The 15,919-nt window shown below is 36.9% G+C and overlaps 1 pseudogene; it reads left to right on the forward strand.

The window, feature by feature from the left end:
* LOC149165079 (24-methylenesterol C-methyltransferase 2-like) overlaps window positions 1–7,502 on the forward strand; it is a 42,755-nt pseudogene extending 35,253 nt beyond the window's left edge.
* Window positions 7,503–15,919: the final 8,417 nt, after the last annotated feature.

Consider the following 15,919-nt stretch of genomic DNA (forward strand, 5'->3'; position numbering starts at 1 on the left):
TCATAATCTCAGAGGACCTTATGCTCACCAACAAGGAAATGATAGCGAGAATTCTCCCCTTTGGAGGCTCGGACCATTGCCCTGTTCAACTCAAGGTTCAGGGCATTGGTACCCCCAAGAACAGACCTTTCAGATTTGAGAATATCTGGCTCACCCACCTAGACTTCATCAACAACATTACAAAATGGTGGACAGAAGATTTGCATATTCAGGGTACAAGTATGTTCCAGCTACACAAAAGGCTAAAGCACATCAAGCTCAGACTTAAATATTGGAACAAGAATGAATTTGGCAATATTTTTGCAGCAAAAAAAGTTGTGGAAGATAAAATGTGGGAACTCAATCAAACCCTTATCACTGATGGCTTTGATAAAGATAGAAATGACCAAGTCACTAAACACCATCAAGACTGGGAGAATTTATGTAAACAAGAGGAAATATTTTGGAGACAAAAATCCAGAGTTCAATGGCTGAAAGAAGGGGAGGGTAACACTAGATTTTCCACAGATCTACCATAGTGAATAGACCTCACAATAGGATCTCTTCGATCAAGGATGAGGGTGGTCATCTTCTTAATTTCCATGAAGATATAGAAGATGTGTTAGTTTAGCACTTTCATGGAATAACACAGGAACCCATTTCAGACAGAGAGCATTTTATCAGGGATTTAACAGGGCATATTCCTAGACTGGTTACTAGAGAGGATAATTTCAATCTTAATAGGCCAGTGATAGAAGAGGAGGTTAGTGAGGTCATCAAAGAAATGCAGAATGGAAAAGCGCCAGGCCCTGATGGTTTCAATGTGGATTTCTTTAAAGCTTTCTGGAATATAGTTAAACAGGATATTCTTAATGTAGTGGAAGATTGTAGGTTGAATAGAACAATTTTGAAGGTGCTCAATACTTCCTTCATCTCTCTAATACCCAAACAGGACAATGCTCAAACTCCAGATAGGTTTAGACCCATAGCCTTGTGCAATGTGGTTTATAAGATAATATCCAAGGTTGTTGCTAATAGACTCAAACCACTTCTTCCTACTCTAGTTTCTATGGAGCAATCTGGTTATGTGGAGGGCAAACAAATTCTCAATAACATCATTCAAGTGCATGAGATGGTGCACTCATTGACAAGAAATAGGAAGGCTGGTATGATTATGAAATTGGACCTAGCCAAAGCTTATGATAAGCTGAATTGGACCTATATAAGGAGGGTCCTTATTGCTTTTGGGTTTGATCATAACTGGGTAAGATGGGTCATGGCCCTGGTAACTTCTTCCAGCTTTTCAATTCTGGTTAATGGTTCTCCTTCCAAGACTTTTACTCCTTCCAGAGGCCTCAGGCAAGGTGATCTGCTCTCTCCCTTTCTCTTCATCCTCATGATGGAAGGACTGGGTCGATCTATCAAGCATGCGAAAGAAGTTGGTAATATCAAAGGCCTCCAACTTTCAGAGACTGGTCAGGCTTTGACCCATCAACAATTTGTTGATGATACTATGCTGCAGGGAATTCCCACAGTTAGAGAAGCTCTAGCGTACAAACATATCCTGTCTGACTTTGCCATGGCTATAGGTATGGAAATTAATCTCTCCAAATCTAAGATTTTTTTCTTTAATACCAATATTGCTATTCAGAAAAATATCTCAAGGATTCTAGGATTTCAAAGGGATGTCCTTCCCTCCAAATATTTGGGAGTGCCTCTTACTGATAAGTCTTTTCTCAAGGGCATTTGGGAGTCGGTGATTAATAAGATGTGGGATAAAATCAAAAAATTGACCTTTAGATCTTTAAACTTGGTTGGTCGGTTGGTGCTTACAAAAGCTGTTCTCCAATCTATCCTCGTCTTCATGCTATCAGCTCTTCTAGCTCCAAAAGGAGTTTTGCAACATTTTAGAACCATTCAAAGAGACTTTCTTTGGGGTAAGGGGGAGGAAAGAAAGAAATGGGCCTTGGTAGCATGGGAGAAGATCTACAAACCTAAAAATTATGGGGGTCTTGGACTGGATGATCCAGAAGCACTAAGTAAAGTTTTAGGGGAGAAATTATGGTGGCACTGGGTCAAAGACCCAAAGGCACAGTGGGCTACAATATGGAAAGAAAAATATGCCAGCAATTGGCAAGATAATGATCTAATAAGGATGTTTGGCATCATAAAGGGCTCACACATCTGGAATAAGGCATGGTGGAATTGAGGATTAGTACAAAAAGTAGCTTCTGGGAAATCAGAGATGGCGATCTTGCTTTGTTTTGGGAGGACAAATGGCAACAAGAACCTACACTGTTGAGAGAGAACCTTCTAGACCTCAAAAAAGAAACAGATACCAAAAGGTTATTTAAGGTAAAAGATTTTTGGGATCAAACCAACAGTGAAGGAAAATGGAGAACCTAGAAGAATATAGATCACAGGGAAGATAACCCACTGAAAGCCAAAGAAAAGGAACTTCTGACTATGTTGGAACAAAGGAAAATATTAGTGACAGGGGGGCATGACCAACTTAGATGGGGCAACAATAATGCAGGTGCCTTCAATCTTAAGGAGGCAAAATGCATACTCCTTGAGCTGGATTCCAGTGAACCGAATAGGGTTTGGCAGAACATATGGAAACATCAAGGATGGATGAAGAATAAACTCTTCATGTGGTTGGTTCATAATAGGAACATTCTAACTTGGGATAACATTCAGAAGAGGGGTGTTCTGGGCCCTTCCAGATGCCAGCTCTGTGAAGCCCAAGAGGAAACAATGGAGCACCTTCTCAATAATTGCATTTTCACCTCTTGGTTGTGGGATACTTTTGCCACTATCTTCCAACAGACAGATAGGGACAAAGGAAGCATTATCAATACCCTAATCAATTGGAGACGTAACTTCTCTGATTTTGAACTTCTTGGCTCAGCCTGGGCTTTAACGCCAAGCTTCATAATATGGACTGTCTGGAAAGAAAGGAACAACAAAATCTTTAAGAATGGAAAAATCTCCTCACGGCGCCTTTTTGAGCAAATCTTAAGACAACTTAAGGAGATGGTAAGTACCATAGTGCAAACTTTCCCTAAGAATCCACCTTCAGAAGCTGAAACATAGATACTTCTTAAGTTAGGTATGTAGGGGCTTATTCCACAAGGCCTGGATAGGAAGGTTTTGAAAATGGATATTAAGCAGGATTATTGGCATCCTCCCCCTCAGGGTTTTTCGAAATACAACAAAAATGGGGCTTCCAAAGATAACCCGGGTATTGCTGGCTGTGGAGGGGTGTTAAGGGATGAAAATGTCAATCTCCTTTTCATTTTCCATTGGCATTTGGGAAGAGCCACTAACAATATGGAAAAATTAATGGCTCTTGAGCAATGCTTAGAATTCCTGAAGTAGGATAATCTCCATAATGTTATTATCAAAGCTGATTCAGAGTTAATCATAAACTTGGTCAAAAGAATCAGCTATGGCATGGAGTAGGAAAAAGTCTCAAAAAAATGGAGGCTGCTCTAGGTCTTTCAAAGGATTCAGCTTCATCTCTGTGGATTACGTACTGTGAGTTTTAACCATGTGCGAAGGACAACAAACAAATTGGCGGACATCTTGGCTAATCAAGGAGTACTCTATACCAAAAGCAGGGTTGCGCTGAGTTGGCCTAAGATGCCTCTGAATAGATTAAAGGTGCAATGTCATGACCAGGCGGATGAGGACATAATGGTGTTTTGAAACAAAGGCACAGAGGTGGGGTCTAGTTGATTTGGATTCTTTATGCAGTGTTTTTTCCAAAGTAAGAACATTCTGGGGATGCAAGTCACTGTCAGCCTCCCCAACCCTCGATAGTACGAACACAGAAGTTTCAGATGGGAGTTGCTGAGCAGATACAATTCTGCGGATGGTCGGCCAAATAGTTGGATTTTCATTTTGCACGGGTTCATGTGACTGCAGAGAAGGGATGATGAGTGGGGCTGGAATTCCGGCTTTCCCGACAGCCTTAAAACCCCTGTTTTCCTTTCTGTGGCTGCAATACCGCTCGCGAGGTGGTTTATCGTCCATCGCATGCCCTTCATGCAGGAAGTGGTTTTGCAGAGTTGGGAGTGATTCCACTCACCAAGCAACACATGGCATAGTACGGGGAAGGAATACCACCCTCATCACATGGTAATCTTCGGTGTGTTAGGCTCATGCGATATACTCCTCGACCGTCAGATCATGCAAGTCAGATCTACAGTCAGAAACAAGTGAGCATGTTGGTGGGGCCAGGATGGCTATCGCGTGGTTAATCGCTGGGCTACTTGGTATCACGATATTTCCTCTGCTATTAGATTTCGCGTGGAGGATCGACGGTCAAGGAAAATGGCATTGATTCGGGAAAGAATATTGTCCGGGCAGATTTCACATCTTTGTGGGAATCGGTGGCTTTCACGCGCTCTACATGCTCGAGGGTTATCCCCCCATTCGGCCCTGAAATCCTTTTAGTTGAGTCCCTAATTCCGCATCAGGTCTGATTCTAAATTTTAATTGTTTGATTGTTTCTGGCCCGATTTGAGCCTCATCTGTCCAATCTCTGAGGGGAGATCGAACGGTCTCGAATTTGTTTGTATTTTGTGGATATTGTAGTTTTTTTTTGGGGGACTGAGGCTCAGTGTTTAAGCCTTTAGCTCGGGGCCCTAGGCTGTAAGCAGATGGTTTTTCTTTGGCCCACAGTTCTTTTGGGAATGTTGTATATTATGTAAGTTGTTTTTAGATTTAATGAAATAGAAGGTATGACTCTTGCTTTAGCAAAAAAAAAATAAGATAACATACCCTACTAGTAACATAGCATTTTCTATGTGAAATCCACTTGTTTCTTCCATATGAGAGAAACAAAACTAATAATTTTGTGCAATTTTGCTACTTGATCAATAAAATTTTGACTAATAACAATTGATTAAAGTCATTTAGTTTTCCTAGATAGATGATATGGTTCCTTGATAATATCCATCTTTGCATGGCTTGCATTAGTCAAGAATTTTTGGCATGAATAACAACTTATTAAAGTCATTTAGTTTTCCCACATTCGTGTAGAAACAAAATTCAGCTCAGCTTGAAAATTACTTTGTTGAAATTCAAACACAAAATGTGTAGTACTCACTGTTACCACCAATTTAGTGGTCTCAATAAGGTCTTCTTGAGGCACTAAGGTGGTACCATATAGGATAAGTGCTTATTGTCACCTTGGCACAAATCCCCACTCTTTAAGTCAACTCCTACTAAAGGTTGTGGAGGACTTCCCTAATCTACACACAAAAAACTTCACCCAAGCTAAGTAGACTAGTGTGTTAGTTTTCAATTGATTTGATACCATCAGACAAGTGTTCTAGTCTAGATTTTTGTCAAAGAGGCTAAGGAGTGCGATATCTCCAAAACATAGAAAATATTTCGGGAGATAACCTTATGAAACGCCTTAAGTTAATTAGCCATCATTTTAAATATTTCCTAAGTCTAACTTAGAAAAAGTGGTTAATTAAAGTGAATTAATTAAGGAGATCGGCTTATGCTCTAGAGACTTCTAGAAAATGACTTGGATCAAGTACAAGATGATCTTAGCCATCAATCATGATTATATATTGGCTGTTGAATCTCTGACAAGAGATTATAAGAGCAAGTCGATGGGATGGAGAAAGAGACAAGAGGGAGAGCGAGTTAACTTGGCAAATCAAGCTACCTAGTTTCAGTGATTCAACAAGGGAGACAATTTGAGCCAAAGAGAGCATCAGAGAGAGGGAGCAACAGATAATTTGGGAGGAGGATTCCAGAGAATTTCCTACTAGTTTTCCAGTGTCATAGAGGCATGAGAAGGGAGGCCTAAATTATTCTATAAAGAGGCCATGCAACCAATGGGAGCAACCAGAAATCCTAGTGTGAGTGTCGAGAGAGAGGTAGTTTTAGTTGCCAAAGGCCAGAAAGATCATTTGGGAAGCAAACAAATTTTTTTAAGAGGTAGAGGGAGGTAGCACGACTCAACTGGAGCCATCTAGTAGGCATTTTGAATTATTCTAGACCAACAATGCACATTTCTAGAGGGCAGTGTGAGCAAGACACTGGGAGGCTCAATTGATTTGCAGAGGGAGTAAAATATCTCCCACATATTTTGCCAGTGTATTTGATGGAGGATTACGAGTTTGAAATCCAGATTACCATACTCCCAGAATTTGCTGCATAATAAAATAAACCCTCATCTGCTGCATCGATTTTCCCATCGGGGTTTCTTCAGGGACTTTTCAGTCCAAAATAATTGTGTCAACTTTTATTGTGTGTGCATCTATTTCTTAGTTTCACATTTTATTTTCCGCAATGTATTTTATGGTGGAGATTGAAATTGTGAATTATTCATTAATTTTCATAATAATTAAATTGGTAATAGTTAGGAGAATAATATCCAGTTTTTGCAATCAAGGAATTTTCGCATGGTATCAAAGCATTAAAGATCAAATCAGAGGCTCAGAATCAAAATATTAGGAGATTGTGCAGCTTCAGAGGGAGATATGAAGCAAAAGATTCAGATTTGTGCAGGCCTAGAGAGTCAGTGTGAATTGTTGGGCAGGAAAATCGATTTCCAGAAGCAGAGTGCAAGAAAAGTACAATTTGTCTAGAGAAGAATTCCAACAAGCAGTGTGGTTGCTGGGAAGCAGTTTTGGTGTGTAGATTGGTTGATTCGTTGAGAAAATCTAGGCGTTGAATACTTTCAGCAGTAGATTTGTGTTGTGAAAGGAAGAGAAAGCACACTAGAGGAAATTTCTAGAAATTCTCCGAGGGTTTCTAGTTTCAAGTTTGTAGGAGGAGATCCGAGATTTCCAATTGCAGCTGGCCATGCAAGTTTGCCAATTTAGCTAATTTGAGTTGCAGAGGTTATAGTTTGTGTGCTATTCAATGGAGAAGGATATTCGAGAGGTAGAGTGAGTAGTTTTAGTGAGCAAATGAAGGCAGTGTATTAGCCCAAGAATGAAATCCGGAGGAAAATCTGTGCATTCCTAAGGGAGTGAAAGTAGCAAACGGAGAGGGCCAAGCCAGAAGGAGAAGGAGATTTCTAGATCTAGTCTCCAGTTTATTTGAGTTTTGCAGACATAACTGCAACAAGTCTCAGAGATCAGGTTAGACTTGACGAAGCTTCTAACTTTGGTGTCTGGAAGGCCAGGATGTTATTCCTATTGGATGAGCATGGTCTGAAGGAGTTCATGATAACAGTTGTAGCTGAACCAACAGATCCTATCCAGTATCTTGACTACAAGAAGGATATGGCCAAAGCTAAGAGGATGGTCCTAGACAGGTTTCAGGACCATATCGTCCCACATATTGTAGACAAGAATACTGTAAAAGACATGTGGGAGGCTATTGTGAAGCTATACAAGGATCCATCAAAGAACCATAAAATGATTCTCAAGGAGAAGCTGAGGATCAAAAAGATGAAAAAGGGTGAAGGAGTTACTTCCTATCTCACCAAACTTCAGAACATCTGTGATGAGTTGGCTATTGTAGGAGAGAAGCTTGATGACAAATAACTTTTGCAAGTTTCTTTAAATGGTTTTTCCAAAGAGTGGACAACTTTCATTTAGGGAATTAGTGGACGAGATAAATTTCCAAATTGGGAATGCATGTGGAGTACTTCACTCAGGAGGAACTAAGGCTCAGTCTTGTCGAGGGTATTACCAGCAGCAGTAGTAGGGGGCCTAAGGTTGAGAAGGAAGAGGATAATGTAGGCCTTGTTAGTAAGGGAAAGGTGAAGAATGGTCCCAACTAGGGAGAAAACTAAAAAGTAGACAACAAGAAGAAAAAGGACCTATCGAAGGTCAAATTATTCGAATGTGGTGAGTTTGGTCACTACATGACCCAGTGTCCCAAAAGGAAGAAGGATGAGAAGGGTCAGAAGCATACCACAACATCAGCAAAGATAAATGAGTTGACCTCTAGGTTGGAGTAGTTTTCCTTAATAGCGGCTATACTTCCAGATGGAGGAGGAGTGCGAGGCTTTAGAGTTGTAGGATCGGGCAGGGTCTGAGGATGCACAACATCAAACATGTGTTTCCTCATGGATCATTACCTTTGCTATGGGGGCCAACAATATTTAGTAGTAGGAGGATCGATATGTCAACAAAGCGCTGTTAGATCTTGAGAGACTATGCAGAGCTAGTTGTAGTAAAATGCTAGAAGGGTACAAAGACAGTTGGGCGTAGTTAGATACTCTGTAGACAGAGTAGAGCTAGTTGCATTCAGAGACAAGGAACAATTGTAGAATCCAACTGTAGGGATAGTATATTAGTTCTTAGTTGTAGTGGTTGCAACAACAACAACAACATGAGATCAAATGCAATGCAGGCAGTGTTGATTTTCTAGTGCAATTAAGGGTAGCACAATATTTTTGAAATTTTGATAGTTACTTTTGATGTAGATCTTTTAAATTTAGCTTGTTCCAATATATAATTCAACAATTATACATCATAAATTAAACAATAAATAAGAATAGAACAATAGAGATTACAATGCACAAAAGAGAGAGAAGATTTACCTTGGGAAAACCCACTATGGGGAAAAAAACCTTCAATAGGTGGAGACTCCTTCTGCAATGGGGCTTGAGAACCAACTTGATTTTCTTCCTTAATCTGACCTTCTAGTGTGACTGCAATATCTTGGCTCCTTCTGTAGTAGATAGCATCACTTCTTCTTGAACGTGTGAGGTATATTAACCAAAAACAGATTAGAATCAACGCAGTTATGATCCTCTTTCCTTCGCTTGGAGATTAGTTTCTTCTCTTGTGATATTCACACTTATTTTCTATCCTTTTTATGCTTAATCGAATGGTGTGCTAATGGAGGCCAAGTCCTCACTATATATAGTGGATTGTTTGTCAAAATAGGCCAACTTCACCTTGTGACTAGGTCAACATGCTTGTCTAGATTGATCTTCATCTCTTTTGAAGGCCAACATGAGGGAGTGCATGTGACAAGGTCTTGGAGGGTTTGTGACACAAATAAACTTTCCTTTTACAATGTGTAACATTCCCAAATGGGTCTTCAATACTTGATGTTGACTCAATAGACTTTATGACTTGATGACCAATCCTAATAGCTCTCAATGGGAGCTTCAGTTATAAAAATAAAATTCCTTGAGCATGAAAACCATGACTCAAGTATGAAAAAACAAATTTATTTTTCTTCTTTATATCAATTACATGAAATCATGACTGCACATGTCATTATTAAGATGCAACCTATTTACATATTTTAACATGAGTCTTATTTCGTGGAACCTTTTCTGAATTTTGGAGACCTCATGTTCCTTATCCTCTTAGCATCATCTAAGACTAGAACACCTATTTGTTGCTACTTCAAAAACTAACACGTGCTACCACTCAACAGGTATTTTGATCATTTTGCAATCAGATGCTTTTTCTTAATGTTTTTGGAATTTAGTAGAGATAAAGGGGTGATATAGATGATTGACTAATCATGATTGTAAAAATGTTCTCTCACCTTACGAGGGGGTTAATGTTTAGCCCTAGTCTAGTGGGACCTCCCCTAAGGCCTTAGTGTTCTAGGAGTGGCACTAGATGGAAGACTTGGATTGAAATAGCATGTCCATTCTCCTTTGCCATACTTAACACTTATATTAACCCTTTGATATCATCTCCATCCTTCTAGTTATTTGTCATTGATTCATTGACATTTGGTACTCTCTTATCCACATCCTTGAGTAGGGACAGAAAACATTTACCAGGAGGTTGATGCGGCTAAAATAATGGAAAAACATAAGATGGCCACAAATAAAGAAAAACAAAGGTTAAAATGAAAAAGATGGACGAGACATCATAGAGTGTGTAGGAAAAATCTTAGCATGAGCCCTACCCTCCTCATTAATCATCACATGAGTTTTGACTTCTTAAAGCTCCATCCATCAAAACGAACCCTTGCATGTTCCAACCTTGATGAGCAATAAAATGCCTTACCTTAAGGAGTAAATCAAATGCTATATCATAAAGAGCAATAAAAAGCAAACTAATTAGGGTAACTCAAGCCTCCATGATTATTTCTTCCATTACATCTATACACTTAGGATATGGACTTCCATTAGCTAGTCCCCTGACCATGGCACTTGGCCATGAAGTCTTTGCCCTCCATTGTCACTTACAGTCGCACCTATTGATTGAAGGGTCAACCATGGAAATGCCCTTGGGGATTGGAAGCACCTAATAGGGTTGGCTACTTAGGCATCCCTACAAAGGTAGGGAACACTTTTATAGGACTTGGTCTAGTTAGATATTTGAAGGTGATTTCAGTTTCATGAAGTATTAATATGCCATTAACACTTAAGTATGGTCCACTTAGATGTAGTTATGCTCTTAGTCTCTAATGAATGGTTGATTTCACTTGAGTTTGACTTGGTTTTCTCAGGTGGTCTGAAGAAACATGCTTAGGCCATACATTACATTTTAGAGAGCATGATGACTTAGCAAGTGTAGCATTGCCCATTTTTGGTAGAGCATTGCACTTTTTTATGAATTGAGTAGTTGACACACATTTCAGGGCACCCTATTGCTAAAATGCTAAGCTTCTCTTACTTAGCATGGAGGATTCTTGTTGATGTACCACTGGACCCAACATGTCCCCAAGCTAGCCTTGACCCCACTTAATGGGCATGCCATCATCCAGGTCCCAAAAAGGATGATCATCTTTAGAATGATAGAAGAGGGCTTGTTGCAACTGATGGATCCCTAATGCTAGAGAGAGGGGGCAACCACATTGCCTACTTGGCACCCATGGAAATGAAGTGTGGCACCCACCGCTGAATTTTGGACCCTCAGAGCTGCTTTGATGCTTGATTTGGGGATTTTCATTTAATAGAGGATGATCATGATGCTTGGAGACATTTTCAACATTGTCTTTGCCTTGATGGAGCATTTAGAGCCCTAAAATGGCATGGTGTCATCACTCTTTTAGGCTTACAATTCACACTTGTGGGCTTATTTTGGCATTTCTTGTTGTAAAGCTAATGGTTTGGCTTGTAACCCACTTTTATGTTTTGTCCACTCAAAACTAAAATTTATGTAGGGGCTTTTGGTGATAAATTAGAAGAGGTAGACCTCATATAAATAGAGGATAACCTCTCTCATTGTTTCATCATCACTTATGTCAAATTTGGCCGCTCTTAGAGAACTCAAACAAGATTTTGTACTTCACTACTTTGTGGAGATGTGATCTCATGTGGTTTTCTGGCTATTAGGGAGTAATGCTTGTTGTGGAGATGTCGTTTTGGGATTGAAAGAAGGCATGTTCTTGGATATTTTGTGAGTAATTTTTGTTGACTATCATTTATGATTATTGTATGTAATGAATTTGCTAGGGTTTCTATGTTCCTTGTCTAAATGTTTATATTTATATGAAATGCTTAGTGATTTTGCATGCTTTAATCTTGTATTGTTAAGTTGCCTATAAAATCTCATATAGAGTTTTTTTCTAGTGAATTTCTCCCCTTATAAAGTGTTAGCTAGGGTTAACAAGTGAAAAGCTAGGGTTTTAACCCTTACTCCCTACAAATGTTTGATATTTCCATGGTCAAGGTCCCTAAGACTCCATCACCCAAGTGGATAGTAGGCATTGGCATCCATCTTGGTGATCAAAAACTTTAAAACTTCATCTTTTTCCCTCCTTCCTAAACTTTTGGCCCTTCAAGAAAAGTTGTTAGGGTTAGGATATAAGGTTGAATTCAAATAGGGCTTGAGTGTGGAGTTTGTTTGAGTTCCTTCCACCTTGCTTTACCTTAAAACATCAAAATCTAGAAAATTGCATGGGTTAAAGTTCTTCCCTCTGGTTGATGTCATCAACTATAGGAAATTGTAGGGCTTATAAAACCCTAATTCTGCATCAAAGCTTCAACTTAGGGTAATTTGAAGATTTGTCATTCCATTTGCTTATCATATATTTCAAACAAACCTTTTCCCTTTCATTTGTGTGCCTAGATGTGCCATTATTGAGCCACATATGTTTTGTTATATTTAGTTATATTTAGTGTCCTATGTTGTACCATATTAATGTTTTAGGTAAATGTTCTATTGTTTGTATTTGGTTATGGCTGTAACATTGTGTTTTTACAACAATTTAAAATAATGTGAGTATTTGGAAATTTGATGTTTTAGAGACATGACCATTTAAAAAAATTGTATATTTTGTTTTTATGGTGTTATAAGTTTATACTGTATATTAAAACTATGTTTGTTTATAAAACAAAATGTGTGATTTTTTTGTTGAAATGTTTAAATTTTTAATTAATTGTTGTGATTTTGTATGGGATATTATGTGTATTTTGAATTAATTTGAATAAGTGTGTAAAGTTTGTGTATTTTAAAATGTTTTAAATACATTGAAATTTGAGGCTTGGGGGAGTGACTTGTAAAAAAAATAAAAAATAAATGTATTTGATTATATGACATCTACTTCTATATTTTTCAATTGTTTAGATTTTTCATGAGATTTTTAGATATAATAAATCGACACTATATGTTTTACAATAGTTTAAGACAATGCAAGTACTTGGAAATTTGATGGTTGAGAGAGATGGACATTTAAAAAAAATGTGTTATTTTTTCTTCAAATGTTTAAATTTTTAACTAATTCTATTGTGATTTTTGGATGGTATATTATATATATTTTGAATTAATTTGAATACATGTGTGAAATTTGTGTATTTTAAAATAATTAAAATACATTGAAATTTCATCTTTTGGGGGAGTAACTTGTTAAAAATTTAATTTTATAGTTTTAAATTGCATATCCACCTATCCTTTCCCTAGTATTTTTCATGAAATGTTTAGATATAATAACTTAAGAGTGTGTGTTTTCCAATAGTTTAAGATAATATAAGTACTTGAAAATTTGATGTTAGAGAGATATGGACATTTAAAAAGAAAATGTGTATTGTGTTTGTATGTTATTATAATTTTATATTGTATATTAAACTATATTTGTTTATAAAAAAATGTGATATTTTCTTGAAATGTTTAAATTTTTAATTAATTCTGTTGTGATTTCTGTATGGGATATTATATGTATTTTGAATTAATTTGAATAGATGTGTAAACTTTGTGTATTTTAAAATAATTTAAATACATTTGAAATTTGATGTTTTGGGGGAATGACTTGTAAAAAGTAAATAAAAAATTGTATTTGATTGTACGACATTTAATTCTATAATTTTAAATTTCATATTGAGGTATGCTTTCCCCTTTCCCCAATAGTTTCAGATTTTTTTCATGAAATTTTTAGATATAATAAATTACCACTGTTTGTTTTACAATAGTTTAAAATAATGTAAGTACTTGGAAATTTGATATTTTAGAGACATAACATTTTAAAAATGTGTATTGTGTTTGTATGATATTATAGTTTTATATTGTATATTAAAGTATATGTTTTATAATAATAAAAGGTGTTTGATTTTTTCTTGAAATGTTTAAATTTTTAATTAATTCTCTCCCATTTTTGTATGACATCTTATATGTATTTTCAATTAATTTCAATTTAAAATTTGGGTATTTTAAAATAATTTAAATACATTGAAATTTGATGTTTTGGGGGAGTGGCATACAAAGAAAAAGTTTAGATATAATAAATTAGCACCGTGTGTTTTACAATATTTTAAAATGATGTAAGTGCTTGGAAATTTGATGTTTGAGACATATGAACATTTAAAAAAATTGCATTGTATTTGTATGATATTATGATTTTATATTGTATATTAAACTATATTTGTTATAAAAAAAATTGTTTAAATTTTTAATTTATTGTAATGTGATTTTTGTTTTCTATATTATATGTATTTTGAATTAATTTGAATAGAGTGTGTAGGATTTGTGTATTTTAAAATAATGACGATGATGATGATGGTTAATGTCCACTGAGACCAAAATTTGGTCTATCGGACCTAAAGAAACGAATTATTTAGTTTGATTTAATATTTTGTTCCTATGCTCAAAAAGCTTGGAGAGAAGCCTCCCGAGCTCACTGTAATTTTGACATTGTAAAAGGGTAGGAAGGTCAGTATTGCAACAAAGATTTTGAAACTGAGATCTAATTTGGTTGTACGCAGGGCACTCTAAGAGGAAGTGATTTTCATCTTTGATGTTCTTATTCTCACAAAGATGGTAGAACCTTTCCATCCATGGTGTTTTAGGAACTGCCCAATGACCCGTTTCACTATGGAGCTCATGAAAGTTCGTTCTAATCTTGGCTATATTAATTTTCTTTTTTGAGCTAGTTAAAACAGAGAGATACTTTTTATCTTCTAGGGTGGGGTTGATGACCTCCTTATAATATCTCAATTTTCTTTTAGCTGCTAAATCTTTCTCACACCACATTTTGTCTTTGAACTTAGAAGTAACAATATTTTTAATGTTATTAATGTTTTGTAATGCAACATTCTCATCAATCTCCCAATGGTTTAACAAGGCCCTGTTGTCTTTATACCAACCTCATTTGAGCCTTAGGTGGTTTTGGCTGGAATTTAAAGCTAGCTTAGGAAGTCTATGGTCTCATATGTTATTGAGTTTGTGCTTGTACAACAAAAGTCTAGTCATAGCTAGGCTCTTGATAGGGGAAAGACCCACTTCTATAAGGAGAATAGGATAGGGTGTGTTGCTTTTAATTTTAAGGTTATACGTTATAAAACACTTCTAGATTTTCTCAATATTTCTCCACAATTCTCTAGAGATGCTACAACCCCAAACCTCACATCTATATAAGATAACCGGAGTGACTAATGTTTCAAAGAGGAACTTCTTTCTATCCCACATTACGAGGTTTGTTGTTTTACAATTATTTTCAAGACCAAAATAAGCTTTCCATCCCCCATTAATCCTTTTCTCAATTCTATAGTTCGAGTTGAGCTTGTGATGAATACCAATTTCCAAGTACTTGCATGAAGACACTTCCTCCAAGTTACTATTGTCATACATAAAATCAACGTAACTGTCATTCTTGGATTTGATAATCATAACTTTTGTTTCGTCGGTGTTAACAATCATACCCATGGTAGAGCATAAATCCTTAAGACGTATAAGTTTCTTATCAAGATCAGATGGGCACCTTGTGAGAAGAACAATATCGCCAGTGTAGAGAAGAAGGATGATGACTATCCCAGCTAAGATTGTGCCACCACATCCTGCTTCCTCTAAACAACCTTCTAGCTTGTCGATGTAAATGCCAAATAGGGTAGGGGAGAGGGGGAAACCTTGTTTAACTCCGATATTACACTTAATATCTTTCGACCACCCATCATAACTCTTTAACTTGGAAATTACATTCTCATATAACCTTATAGTGACAACTCTCAACTCAAAAGGAACCTTTAGCTCTTATAATATGTTCCAAAGGTTGTTTCTAAGAACCGTATTGAAAGCTTTTCTAAATTCCACAAAGCAACAAAGGAGTTTGGATTTATCATTGCGACATTCCTCCACAATGATCCTAAGCGTAACGAGGTGGTCTGTTCTTGAGTGCTGCTTTCTAAAACCTGCTTGGCCTTTAGTCCGCTTACCTTCACTTTCAAGCCATATGCTCAACTTCCTTTCCAAAATAATACCATATAACTTGGCTAGGAGAGGGCTGATCATAATTGTCCGATAATTAGAGGGGTTATTTGTATCCCCAGTTTCAAAAATAGGGATAATGAAGTTTTGAGTCCATGTTTTATGGAAACCTTTCTTGACCACTTGATGAAAAGCTTGTGAATGTGGGGGATGAGGACAAGACCTCCAATTTTTAAGATTTCCATGTGGTAACCTTCAATGTCCTTAGCTTTCAAATTAGCCAAGCGATTAACCCCAAAATCAATGTCTTCTAATGAGAAAAATTCTTTCATTGTGAGCAAGGTTTCAAAGTCGTCCATGAAATTTGGAGATTCAAAAAGATTTTTAAGATAGGAATTCCA

This window comes from Pinus tabuliformis, chromosome 5_1 (genome assembly GCF_031772625.1).
Source record: "Pinus tabuliformis cultivar Carrire ecotype Pingquan chromosome 5_1, CPIR1, whole genome shotgun sequence".
Lineage (NCBI taxonomy): Eukaryota > Viridiplantae > Streptophyta > Pinopsida > Pinales > Pinaceae > Pinus > Pinus tabuliformis.